Source organism: Oncorhynchus masou, chromosome 17 (assembly GCF_036934945.1).
Source record: "Oncorhynchus masou masou isolate Uvic2021 chromosome 17, UVic_Omas_1.1, whole genome shotgun sequence".
NCBI lineage: Eukaryota > Metazoa > Chordata > Actinopteri > Salmoniformes > Salmonidae > Oncorhynchus > Oncorhynchus masou.
Genome location: NC_088228.1, coordinates 27,127,002 through 27,139,100, shown reverse-complemented (window position 1 = coordinate 27,139,100; position 12,099 = coordinate 27,127,002). Strand labels below are relative to the sequence as shown.

At 41.1% G+C, this 12,099-nt stretch overlaps 1 long non-coding RNA gene across 2 annotated transcripts in view; it reads left to right on the top strand.

Moving 5' to 3' along the window:
- The window catches only part of LOC135558190 (uncharacterized), a 36,924-nt gene extending 25,140 nt beyond the window's left edge, over positions 1-11,784 (top strand). The window contains exons 1-4 of one of the 2 annotated variants that reach the window (XR_010458322.1): positions 266-298; positions 10,299-10,584; positions 10,683-10,789; positions 10,905-11,784. This is a non-coding gene — a long non-coding RNA (uncharacterized LOC135558190). Of the gene's footprint in view, positions 1-265; positions 299-10,298; positions 10,585-10,682; positions 10,790-10,904 lie in introns of those variants that run through there. The other variant, XR_010458321.1, reaches the window with a different exon arrangement.
- Positions 11,785-12,099: the final 315 nt, after the last annotated feature.

The following is a 12,099-nucleotide window of genomic DNA, read 5'->3' as shown; positions in this document are numbered from 1 at the left end:
TAAATGGAAGAATAGTTTTATTACAATGTGAATGATTCTTAAAATAGCCTTTGGTTGTGCATAGTGTATTCTATGGTGTTGCCAGGGAACAGCACCCTCATCGAAGAAGTAGGAGGTGACGATCTCCCGCACACGGATTGCCTCTCTTACTGCGTTGTTGGACCCCATCCTTGAAACATCCTGCTGAGCAGCAGACTTCTCCCCTGGCACACGGCGGTGAGCTGCAGATCCCCTCCTGGTCCTTGTGCCCTATACATTAACTGTCGGCAATCGTTTTGAAGGAATCTCCAGTTACAAGGTAGGAATATGGAAGACAATGTAATTATTAGACTTTTACATCACCAGGTCATTGTGGATTACTAAAGTATAATATCCCTTATAACAAATCATGATAACATTGGATTGATAGATGCATGATAGATGCGGGTAGCCTTTTGATTACCTGTTCAGGAGTATTTATGGCTTGGTGGTAAAAACTGTTGAGAATACTTTTTGTCCTAGACTTGACACTCTGGTACCGCTTGCCATGCGGTAGTAAAGAGAACAGTCTCTGACTGGGGTAGCTGGGGTCTTTGACAATTTGTAGGGACTTCCTCTGACACCGCCTGGTGTAGAGGTCCTGGATGGCAGGCAGCTTAGCCCCAGTGATGTACTGGGCCGTACGCACAGGGAGTACAGGAAGGGACTGAGCTCGCACCCCTGGGAACTCCAGTGTTGAAGATCAGCGTGGCAGATATGTTGCTACCTACCCTCACCACCTGGGGGAAGCCCGTCAGGAAGTCCAGGATCCAGTTGCAGAGGGAGGTGTTTAGTCCCAGGATCCTTAGCTTAGTGATGAGCATTGAGGGAACTATGGTGTTGAACACTGAGCTGTAGTCAATGAATAGAATTCTCACATAAGTGTTCCTTTTGTCCAGGTGGGAAAGGGCAGTGTGGAGTGCAATAGAGGTTGCATCATCTGTGGATCTGTTTGGGCGGTATGCAAATTGGAGTGGGTCTAGAGTTTCTGGGATAATGGTGTTGATGTGAGCCATTACCAACCTTTCAAAGCACTTCATGGCTACAGACGTGAGTGCTACGGGTCTGTAGTCATTTAGGCAGATTGCCTTTGTGTTCTTGGGCACATGGTGGTCTGCTTGAAACATGTTGGTATTACAGACTCAATCAGGGACATGTTGAAAATGTCAGTGAAGACACCTGCCAGTTGGTCAGAACATGCCCGGAGCACACGTCCTGGTTATCCGTCTGGCCCCTCTGCCTTGTGTATGTTGACCTGTTTAACACTGCTTATGGCTGCAATCCCGTTAACGGGAGCAATATGACAACAGCCAGTGAATGTGCAGGGCGCCAAATTCAAAACATCAAAAATGTCATAATTAAAATTCCTCAAACATACATGTATCTCATACCATTTTAAAGCTAATCTTGTTGTTAATCCCCCACAGTGTCCGATTTCAAATATGCTTTACAGCAAAAGCACCACAAACAGCCAAAGATTTTCCAGCCAGAGTCACAAAAACCACAAATAGAGATACAATTACTCCCTAACCTTTGATCGTCTTCATCAGATGACACTCATAGGACTTCATGTTACACAATACATGTATGTTTTGTTTGATAAAGTTCATATTTATCAAAATATGAGTTTACAATGGCGCGTTACATTCACTAGTTCCAAAAGCATCCAGTGATTTTGCATAGCCACATCATTCAACAGAAATAATCATCATCAATGTAGATGATAATACAAGTTATACATGGAATTATAGATATACCTCTCCTTAATGCACCCGCTGTGTCAGATTTTTTTTTAAATACGGAAAAAGAAACCCATGCAATAATCTGAAACGGCGCTCAGAAGAAAAAGTCACAATAGCTGCAATGATGGCGTCAACATAAACAAGAAACAAGAAATTACATGATAAATATTACCTTACCTTTGATGATCTACATCAGAAAGCTTTCCAGGAATCTCTGGTCCACAATAAATGTTTGTTTTGTTCAATAATGTCCGTTATTTATGTCCAAATACCTTCTTTTGTTAGCGCGTTTGGTATACATATCCAAAAGCTCATTCTGGTCAGCGTTACATCGGACCAAAACTTCAAAAAGTTATATTACAGGTCGAAGAAACATTTCAAACTAAGTACAGAATCAATCATTAGGATGTTTTTAACATATAGCTTCAATTAAGTTCCAACCGGAGTATTCCTTTGTGTCTTGATGAGCAATGGAACGCAAGTGGATACCATGAGGAATAAGCGTGATCAGAAAATGGCTGACTGCCAGACACCTGATAGATTCTGCTCTCATTCACTCCCACAACACCGTAGAAGTCTCATTCAAATTTCTATAGATGGTTGACATCTATTGGAACCCCTAGGCAGTGCAACATCATTAATATCTCAAGGGGATTTCATTGGGGACTCTGGTGAATACTAACAAAGCTCAGATTTCTCACTTCCTGTTTTGATTTCTCCTCAGGAGTTTGCCTGCCATATGAGTTATGTTATACTCACAGACATCATTCAAACAGTTTTAGAAACTTTAGAGTGTTTTCTATCCAATACTAATAATAATATGCATATATTAGCAACTGACACTGAGGAGCAGACCGTTTACCTTGGGAAACTTATTCATCCAAGCTACTCAATACTGCTCCCCAGCCATAAGAAGTTAATGGTCTTACTCACGTCGGCTACGGAAAGCGTGATCACACAGTCGTCCGTGTGATCAGCTGTGCAGTGCTAAGGCAAAAACAAAAATGTGCACACCTTTGAGTCCCCAGGACCAGGACTGAGAACCACTGCTCTTCATATGTCGACAGGCTTTCATAGCTCTCTTTATCTGAGGACAGAAAACCTCACAAGAAACAGACTTCATTATGGTCAAATTACACCGCACAGAATATCATATTACTATTTTCTCAGTCCTCACTTCTTGGGACAGGACCTACACAAAAGTACCTGCCCTGTCCAGAATAGCCTACACTCTCACTATGTCAGTTGGGGCTGCTATCCTTTCACCCTCCTCCATGGATGTTAGTTAGCGACCAACAAATGCATTTTGATTTTTTTTTACAGTGATAAATACATCAAGATAGCTAGTTAACTTCATATTAGCAAGCTAAGTGAATTAAATATCACCAGCTACCTATTGATACAGTATGTGAAGTTGGCTAGATAGCTAACTAGCCAACTAGCTAGCTCATTTGAGATAGCCTACACTGTAGCTAGTTAGCTAACAATGCATTGTCTTTAAAAAAAAATCATAATGTATTTACTTACTTGAATAGGTTCTCCCAGCCATGTGGACAATTGGAAACAGGGCAACAAAGTTTGTTTGTCACCAGAGCGTTTTAGAGGATATTACAGTTGAACTATGTAACCATTTAATTACCAGACCTTCATACAAACTTGCTATGCTGAATTCTTGAAGCACAATCGAACATGCTACTATATGCTGCCAGCACGCCCACAAGCGAGTCACAATGGGCGGCCTAAGCGACATGTGGAAATTTACCGCTATCTAGTGTACAGTACAGCACAGTAATCGCCCAACATCAGTGCCCACCTCACTAATGCTCTTGTGGCTGAATGGAAGCAAGTTCCCACAGCAATGTTCCAACATCTAGTGGAAAGCCTTACCAGAAGAGGCTGTAATAGCAGCAAATGGGGGACCAACTCCATATTAATGCTCATGATTTTGTAATGAGATGAGTAGGTGTCTATATACTTTTGGTCATTTGGTGTATATATATAAAACTCAGGGAAATCACGTTTGTGACTGCACTTGGCCTTTAAGAGCTTGACTGACATAAACCGGGAATATACTGAACAGCTCAAACATGCAAAAGCCTCACATGGTAAATCTATAGTTTTCCTCAAACACAGCCAGTTAGCCAGGCAGGCAGTCTCCCCTGGGGGTAGTGTATGTCTCTATCACTACATTGCTCTCTCCCATTTGATATGATTGATCATTACAGAAACCCCAGACGAGAGTTCTTTTGATTAGACCCCACACAAGAACAGAATCGGTAAACAACAACAAAATAATTAGGCTACACACTCTCTACTTTAACTTCAGTCAGATCTGGCCTCATCACATGTGACCATCACACCATGAGCACTGCTTAGTGTTGCAGATAAAATCCCTTGGATATTTTAACACTGCCATAAATGGAGTTAGGTACATTTATGGACATCATCATTTTCTTCTCGTCACTTGAGTATGTGGTAATAACACTATTATAATGATATACCTGTTATTGTATATTTGCATGGCTGGGTGGTCTATGCAGCTATAATATGTTTGCTAATGCTCTCACAACAAACCAAACATAGGGAACAGCATGGGGCCTGGGGCCTCTCTCTCATTTCTCCCCCTGCAAACTATTTGTAAAGGAAATAGTTTCATACTTATAGGGGTATTGTTACAGGTTTTGTTTTTTGCATTTATGCTTCGAGGATGGACTTTAGCGCGTATAGATCATGAGCATGTACACTGTAGTGTGCGCCAATTGGATTCACCTCGTTGGTCAGTATGTGGTACACCTGTGCTGGTTGCCATCTTGTTAGTGGTAAGGTGTTTCACCTGTGCTAGCCCAGGTGATATTTAAGAGTGGCTAGCCCAGTGCCTTGAGAGATGTGGAGGGTCAACACTATTATTTGGCGTGGCATAGTTTGATAGTTTGGGATTTGATCTTGCAACTGCTCGGTTACTAGTCCAACACTCTAACCACTAGGTTACCTGCCACCCCAGTTTGCCTCCTGTCTTTAAGTTTGGTGTATGTTTTTCTTTTGTTTGCCTCTTGTGCAAATTGAGTGGGTGCTCATGGTGAGTGTCTTTTAGGTTGCAGTTGTTGTTGCTAGTCAAATTTCAGTGGACACCCCCATGAGTGTCTTTCAGAATCACTCCTAAAACCCCACCTGCTTAATTTTGGTTGTTGGTCAGTGACTCTTTGTTAGTTCCCTGTTCTGTTTGAGCAACATTTTGGGGTTTGCTGGGGAATGTAACAGGTATGGATCATTCTTGGGTCTTCTGGTGGGCAAGGAACTGCAGTATGTGATAGTGGCACCAAGGCAGCCAGAGTGTGTGTCCCGAATGCCACTACTTTTCAACGTGGTGCCCAATTAGTATGATATGTTTTGTTACATTATGATTGAAATATCATACAATATCATTGGAGGACTTATAGTATTATACGTCATTCCCAGTTGTACAATCAGATATGGATGAAGCCACTTAACAAATTTCTTGAGGGACATCTACTACTATACATCTTTCTCTGAGACCAGGTTGCGTGTAACAACAAATGTGCATTATGTGGAAATTTTACGTTGGTGGTAAAGTGAACTAACGACAAGGTAAGGATAAATTATGTGAAAGGTTAGGCAAACTAAAATTACAAAAGTTAGGTGAATTTATGTAGCAGGTTAGTTAAATTGGGTTAGGTTTACAATAAGTTTTAGGGAAAAATGCTACAGTTGTCCCCAAAGAACATGCAACCTATGGATTTGCTAGAAGGTCCCGGATTACGCCGATCCATCCTCCCCAACCAACGGCCTACTTTTTCTGTCTAAATTAACTAGACCATAAGTAGTTATCATAGGTCTTGCAGGTGCTCAGAAATAGTATGTTTTGTATGGCTCTGAGGTCAGGCTGTACCCTAGTAAAAAGTCGTGCACTACATATAAGGAATAAGGTGTCATTGAGGATGTAGCTAGAGAGTTGGATGTGGTGCAGAGATGAGAGAAGTCAACCACTACACTAGTATCTTATCAATGTGGTCCCTGAGTTCTGTGAGATCAGTCTGTTGGAGAGAAAATGGCTGGGTCATCGCCAGAGTGTAAGTAACAGTCTCAGTCCTACTGACTGTCACCATGGCGGGGTGGGAAGGCGATGGTTATGGACTGTGGTGATCTGTGGATGTCTTCAGTGTCTACTAAAACTGACACAAGCCCTATTTTTTTGTAGAAAATAGATTACAGTAATTAAATGTTGATGCATCTGGTAAGGATCGGGTTAGCTGCTCATACCGTATGTATGGCTAAAATGTCAGTCTTTCATACAGTTGTGAAGCAGTCATTAAAATATTGCTTCATTTTGAAGGAAGAAAGGAAAGTTGACGTGACTGTCAGTGTGTACATGTGACATCTCATTATACCTCTTTGTGCCTGAAAAGTACATCGCTAATGGAAAACATTACCAAATTATATTGTCAGTCAGATTAACTGAAAGAGTGAGGATGAGTAGAGATCTGATTGAAATGGGCACTCATCACAATCACCATATCTCTTTGCTTGCGGTGACATGTCCTTATCCCACTGTGCCTTTAGTGTCACTCATTCTACTGCTACCCATTGAGAGATGAGAGACAGGGGAGTAGCTGACATTTCCATAATCTTACAGGAATGGCGGAATCGCACTAGTTTCATTTAAACCAAAGCATAGCTCTGTGCTAAAGAATATTCTTATCTCCACTGTGGTTGTGTTCATAAAGGGTGAAGCACATTTATCTGTCTGTCACCTGGATGGTGAAAGCACCATCACTTGATATACCCCAATTAAATGTCATTGAATTTGCTTGTCCTTTTAACATCGGTCAGATCACAAACCATTATAGTGGGTTGTTTTCACTGCTGAATGTACCCCATATTGTCCCTTGGTTCTATTGGTTCTTCACAACTCTTTGAGTAACAGCCTGGCGTATATAATTATGAGGTGACTAGGGTTTATGATTTTCAGAATGAGCTCAAAAGCTATTCATCCACCAGGGAATTTGACCGAGGCAAGTGGCTCATTATAATAACGAAAAATGCTTATAAAGTCGTGTGTATCATCACTAATTGGATGTGTGGATCCAGTTTGCCAGTCATAGGACTGAACTGTGACCCCACATGGCATTTGCAAACTGACAAGCCATGAACCCCATTCCAGAACCTTTCAGTTGGTTTAAAGACCTTAATGATGTGTCAGTGGGTCTAGAACGGAGGGTCCATGCCGGGACCAGGGTAACGCTGAGCCCTCCCTATCCCTGACTAATATAACACAACTAAATTATTCAGTTGAAGTAATAGTCTTTGTGATGAAATATTCATTATTCTGTAATGAGGGATGTATTGATTTAAATAGCAGCACTTTGTGCAAAGCCTTTTGGCCTCCATTGTAGGAAAGAAAGGGCACATTAGAAGAGCACGAATGGTGCTTCAGTGAACATTCCGTATGTTTTTCCGAAATATTATTTGTCCTGATCACTGTTTACATTTTTTCATGAGTTTTGTAGGTCTATTGAGGGATGTAATATGTGAAGTGTATATAAAATAAAAAGCTGATCCATAGTCAGTTATATATGAATGATGGCAGAGAGAATAAAATAGACGGCGCGCGTCAAACGTTTGATTTATGACCCTATGTCTGGATGACGCGTACATGTCCACATATGGGCATCCGGTCAGGACATCCTGGCGGGAAGATGTCACATGGTTATGCCCATATAAGGGCATCCTGTTTCTGTTGTCAGGTGTTAGAGTGTGAGTTAATTTATGTCTATATTGCATCTATTCCTTTGAAGTTGTCATGATGATTGATGTGTAGGGACCTCGTTGAACCGGGGGGATGTGTTTGAACATGTCAAAGAGGATGGCCCCACACCCCCCTATTTTATTGCCCTTAGGGTTGTTGTCTATGAAGCAGGAATGTCCGGGGGGGGTTGTGTTGGTGGCAGACGCATTATAAATAAGACCCAGAACAACACACAAGATTTTAAAAATAAAACCCAGAAAATTAAACAGAAAATTATGTCTCCTGGGCCAATTCTTGGGGTGCAATGCATCTCTTGACACGAACCCAATGATAAAAGCATCGAGGACATTTTGTATGATGCCCCTGAATGTTTTATTGGATTTTGGATACGAGTGATGGACATATGGCTTACATATTCCAACCTGAGGATTCAACTGTGAAGATTTTCACAGACAGCGGTCCCAAACCCCTGTATCATGCAAAACCCGGGAGTTTTTCTCCTGCGCTGCGTATGAGAGAATGGCTTAAGATACGGCTAGCGCTCTGTCAAATTGAACAGGCCCTGAGTGGTACAACCCTGCCAGGCTATGCATTGGATGAGCTTGTGTGTGGGCGCAGTGATTTGAAAGCCATAAGGATCTCTTCAATGGCGTATAGCCCCGACTCCAAAGTGACAATTTTAGCATGTGAACAATATGATAGTACAAATGCGACAAAATCTATCATTTCATATGTATTTTCCAAAGCCAGCAAGGATGTCAATTTTTTTATGCCAGTGTTTAGCTTTAAATGGATTGATTACCCTATATTCATAACAATGATGAATAAGCTGGACAGTCTTTTCCAAAATCGTGAACAATTACATTGCTGGCCGCTTCTTTCCTTAAGATGTACCCAGGGTCTACATGCAAGACGTTTGATCTAACCCATGGAGTGAAAACTTACGGAGCCTTGACAGAGAGTGTGTGGGATATCCTCCGAGCAAGAGAGTCTGTCTTGACGACGGTGAATTGGAGATGGATGGATGTCAGGGCTAACCCATAGAGCCGGGCCCTTTATCTGTAATAAAGGAAAAGTCAAATGTTTAAATAATTATAGCATGTTTTAAAAGGTTTGTACTAAAGATTTAGAATGAAATAAAGGGTATTAATGCTATATCTCACCTTTAACGAAGGGGCTCTGGCTTTTTGCTTTATCAACATGCCTGTCCCGGAGAAAAAGGCTTTCGGAAAAGACGTGTGCGTGCGCGTGGGTGGGTGTGTGTGTGTGCAGGACATGTATGTGTGTGTGTTTCAAAACAAAAGGAGATGGGAGTGTGTGTCTCTGCATGGGGCATTTGAAACCAAAAAGGTGTGTGAGGCTGTTTAGGATTTTGTGTGCGTCTCTTCAATTGGGCATGGCACTTTCGATGCATTACCACACATGCCTTTCAAATATGTATTTATTCCACCCCAGAGCATGTGGGGGCTAAAAAGTCAAACCACCCAAGCAGAAAATATCATGAATAGACAACCTCCTACGGTTTAAAACAAATGTAAGTTCTAATCAGCACATATACCAACGGCGCCCACACCTCGGTATATACATTTACATCGGACACACCCCAAGCTGCTACCCCTGAGGTTGTAGGAAATCAAAAGGAAATACTGGCAGACAGAATATGTCGAGACACCGTCCTGGTGTTTTGGGGTCTCTAAACCTTCTGGGGTACTATATGAACATTTTTGCATACAGGATGCCGACCGAAAAACGGCACCCCCGCTCTGTAAGCTCATTACAGAATATCGACTGTTTACAGACACGACTGCGGAGCGAGGCTAGTGAAACAGATACTATCCATTCTGTACGAACGGCAAAAGCACAACTCCAGACACCAGGCTAACAGCCCAGAGTAGTTATCATCCCAGAACAGCTAAAAGGTAATCTGTGAATCCGTCCTAATGGAGCTTTCTGAAGGTGAGTTAGTGAAAATAATATATTAGATTTGGAGGCGTTAGGTATTTTAAAGGAATTGTTTGGATATTACAATTTGATATTATTGTAATATTAAACAGGAGTTATGTTTTTTTTTAAACGGGGGACAACGATTTTTAGGTAATATGTCAAATGCACATATTCTTATAATTTAAAATTTATATATATCGTATAAATATATGTTAATATTATCTAACGTTTGTAAGATATCCATCCTTTACCCAGCTGCTACCAAGAATAATTGATTGGGAACCGACAGCGTTAGAAAGGGATTCTCAGGAGCAAAACATGTGCAGCCAGTCGCCATCTGTCACGGTCGTCATAAAGAGGAGACCAAGGTGCAGCGTGGTAAGCGAACATAACTCTTTAATAAAGGAGAGAACACTGAACAGAACTTAACAAAACAACAAAATGAACCGTGAAACAATATGGCTAGTGCAGAACAGGCAACTAAACATAGAATAACAACCCACAAAATAACCAAGGAATATGGCTACCTAAATATGGTGCTCAACCAGAGACAACGATAAACAGCTGCCTCTGATTGAGAACCAATCTAGACAACCATAGACATATAAACACCAAGACATACAAAAACCCCTAGACAATACAACAACTAAACAAACCACCCTTGTCACACCCTGACCTAACCAAATAATAAAGAAAACAAAGATAACTAAGGTCAGGGTGTGACACCATCACACTATTTTCGACGTAAGTCCAATAATAAAATCCATAAGAATATTTATACATTAAAAAAAGTGTGCACCCTATATTAAAAGCTATTTATGTGTTTACAGCTGACAGTCTGCAAAGGATCCCGGTTGCATTATGGACTCGGCGGAGACGATGAAATAGATGCTATTCTCCCATTCTGTATGAACGTTTTTTCAAACACACCAAGAACAGAGGATATAACCGTCCCATCAAATCCCCCGGGAACCTCCACCCACTCGCTCCATATTCAAGACCCAAACAAGGGACGCACAACTCAGGCGCAAGTGCATTGCGCAGAATCACCTCAGCCCCAGAAGTGTTACTGGGCCGGAAACTTACTGCTTCAAGAAATGGCGCTACATGGACACGGTATGATGCCATTTGTTATTAGTTATACAAATTGTATTATTATTTATACATTTTTATGATTGAATATGTTAAAACAATGACAAATAATGTTTTTTCAGACTCCAATGAGACATGCCCGGTAGAATCTGGAATGCTTGGTGAAAAAAGTCTAGAGGCAATGGTTTCCGGTGATTCGTCAGTACAGCCCTCATCAAAAAAAGCCCAGGTAATTTAATTATGTATTGTTAATATATAGTATTATATCTGAAATGTATTTGACATTTTTTATCTAATATATTTTATGTTTAATAACCTATTTTGTATGTATTATTTTCTTTCAGACTCCTCCCCAGCGTATAACGGCACAGAATACCATACACAACGAGAGCACGCGGAGGATTTCGGCACACAGGACATCCCCAATAAAACACCAAAACCAGATGATTTCAAAGATTTCAATGGCATTTCGGAGGTAGACGACTTGATGTTATGTGAAGCGGCCAACCTTCTTGATTCATCCAATTCTTTTGTAGAAACACCCAAACTTGAAATAGAACAAGCTAGGTTCTCACAGCCTTTCCAGAAATGTTTTGCTACACAAATGAATGGTGGCTTTCCTCGAGTGGCGATACAGTCAGGATCTATCCTTCTGGCATCGAACAATACCACGTTTGGTAAACAACAAACCGATTAAAAAAAGCAAATACAGATGCTAAAAACCTATATGTAACATGTATCCTTCCAGAATACCACAAGAACACACATCATTAATTACCCAAATGGATAAGCCAACAGACGTAATCCCAGATACTGCCCGAACTCCAAGCTTTAATTTACCAGATCAATGAGGCTGGGGTAACAGACATAATTCCGATAGATGAAACCCTGTTATCCCAGATTCCTGCCGAACTCATATAATTAATTAATCTTATGGAAGAGTCCGGGACGACCGATGAAAACCTGTTATCCCTGACGCACTCATATCGTTAATTAGCCTCTGTGGGATATGTGAGACGCTAGCGTTACACTCACAGACATAATTCAAACAGTTTTAGAAACTTCGGAGTGTTTTCTATCCAAATATACTAATTATATGCTTATTATAGCTTTTGGCTCTGAGTAGCAGGTAGTTTACTCTGGGCACCTTATTATCCAAGCTACTCAATACTGCCCCCCAGTCCCAAAGAAGTTATCCAGATGAATGAGAGCATAAGATCTTCAACACAGGACCCCACACAGACCCCGCCATTAACTCCCATGTCCAAAGAGTCTGAAACGCAATACAATGTTTTTGAGGAATTGGAAAACTGTCTCAAATCAGGAGGGAGATGGTTTCGATAGAAGTGTCCAGGTTGTGTACCGAAATAAATTCAGCAATACAGAGATTCAACAGTTTTTCAATTTCACATGGCTGAATCAGAATTTTGACTATGCTGTGTTTTATGTGATGCTATTGGATACTCTGAACGAACTGTTAGACAGGGCAAGAGATTATGGCGAACCTCGTGATGTCTTACAGTAGGACATTTGTGGAGA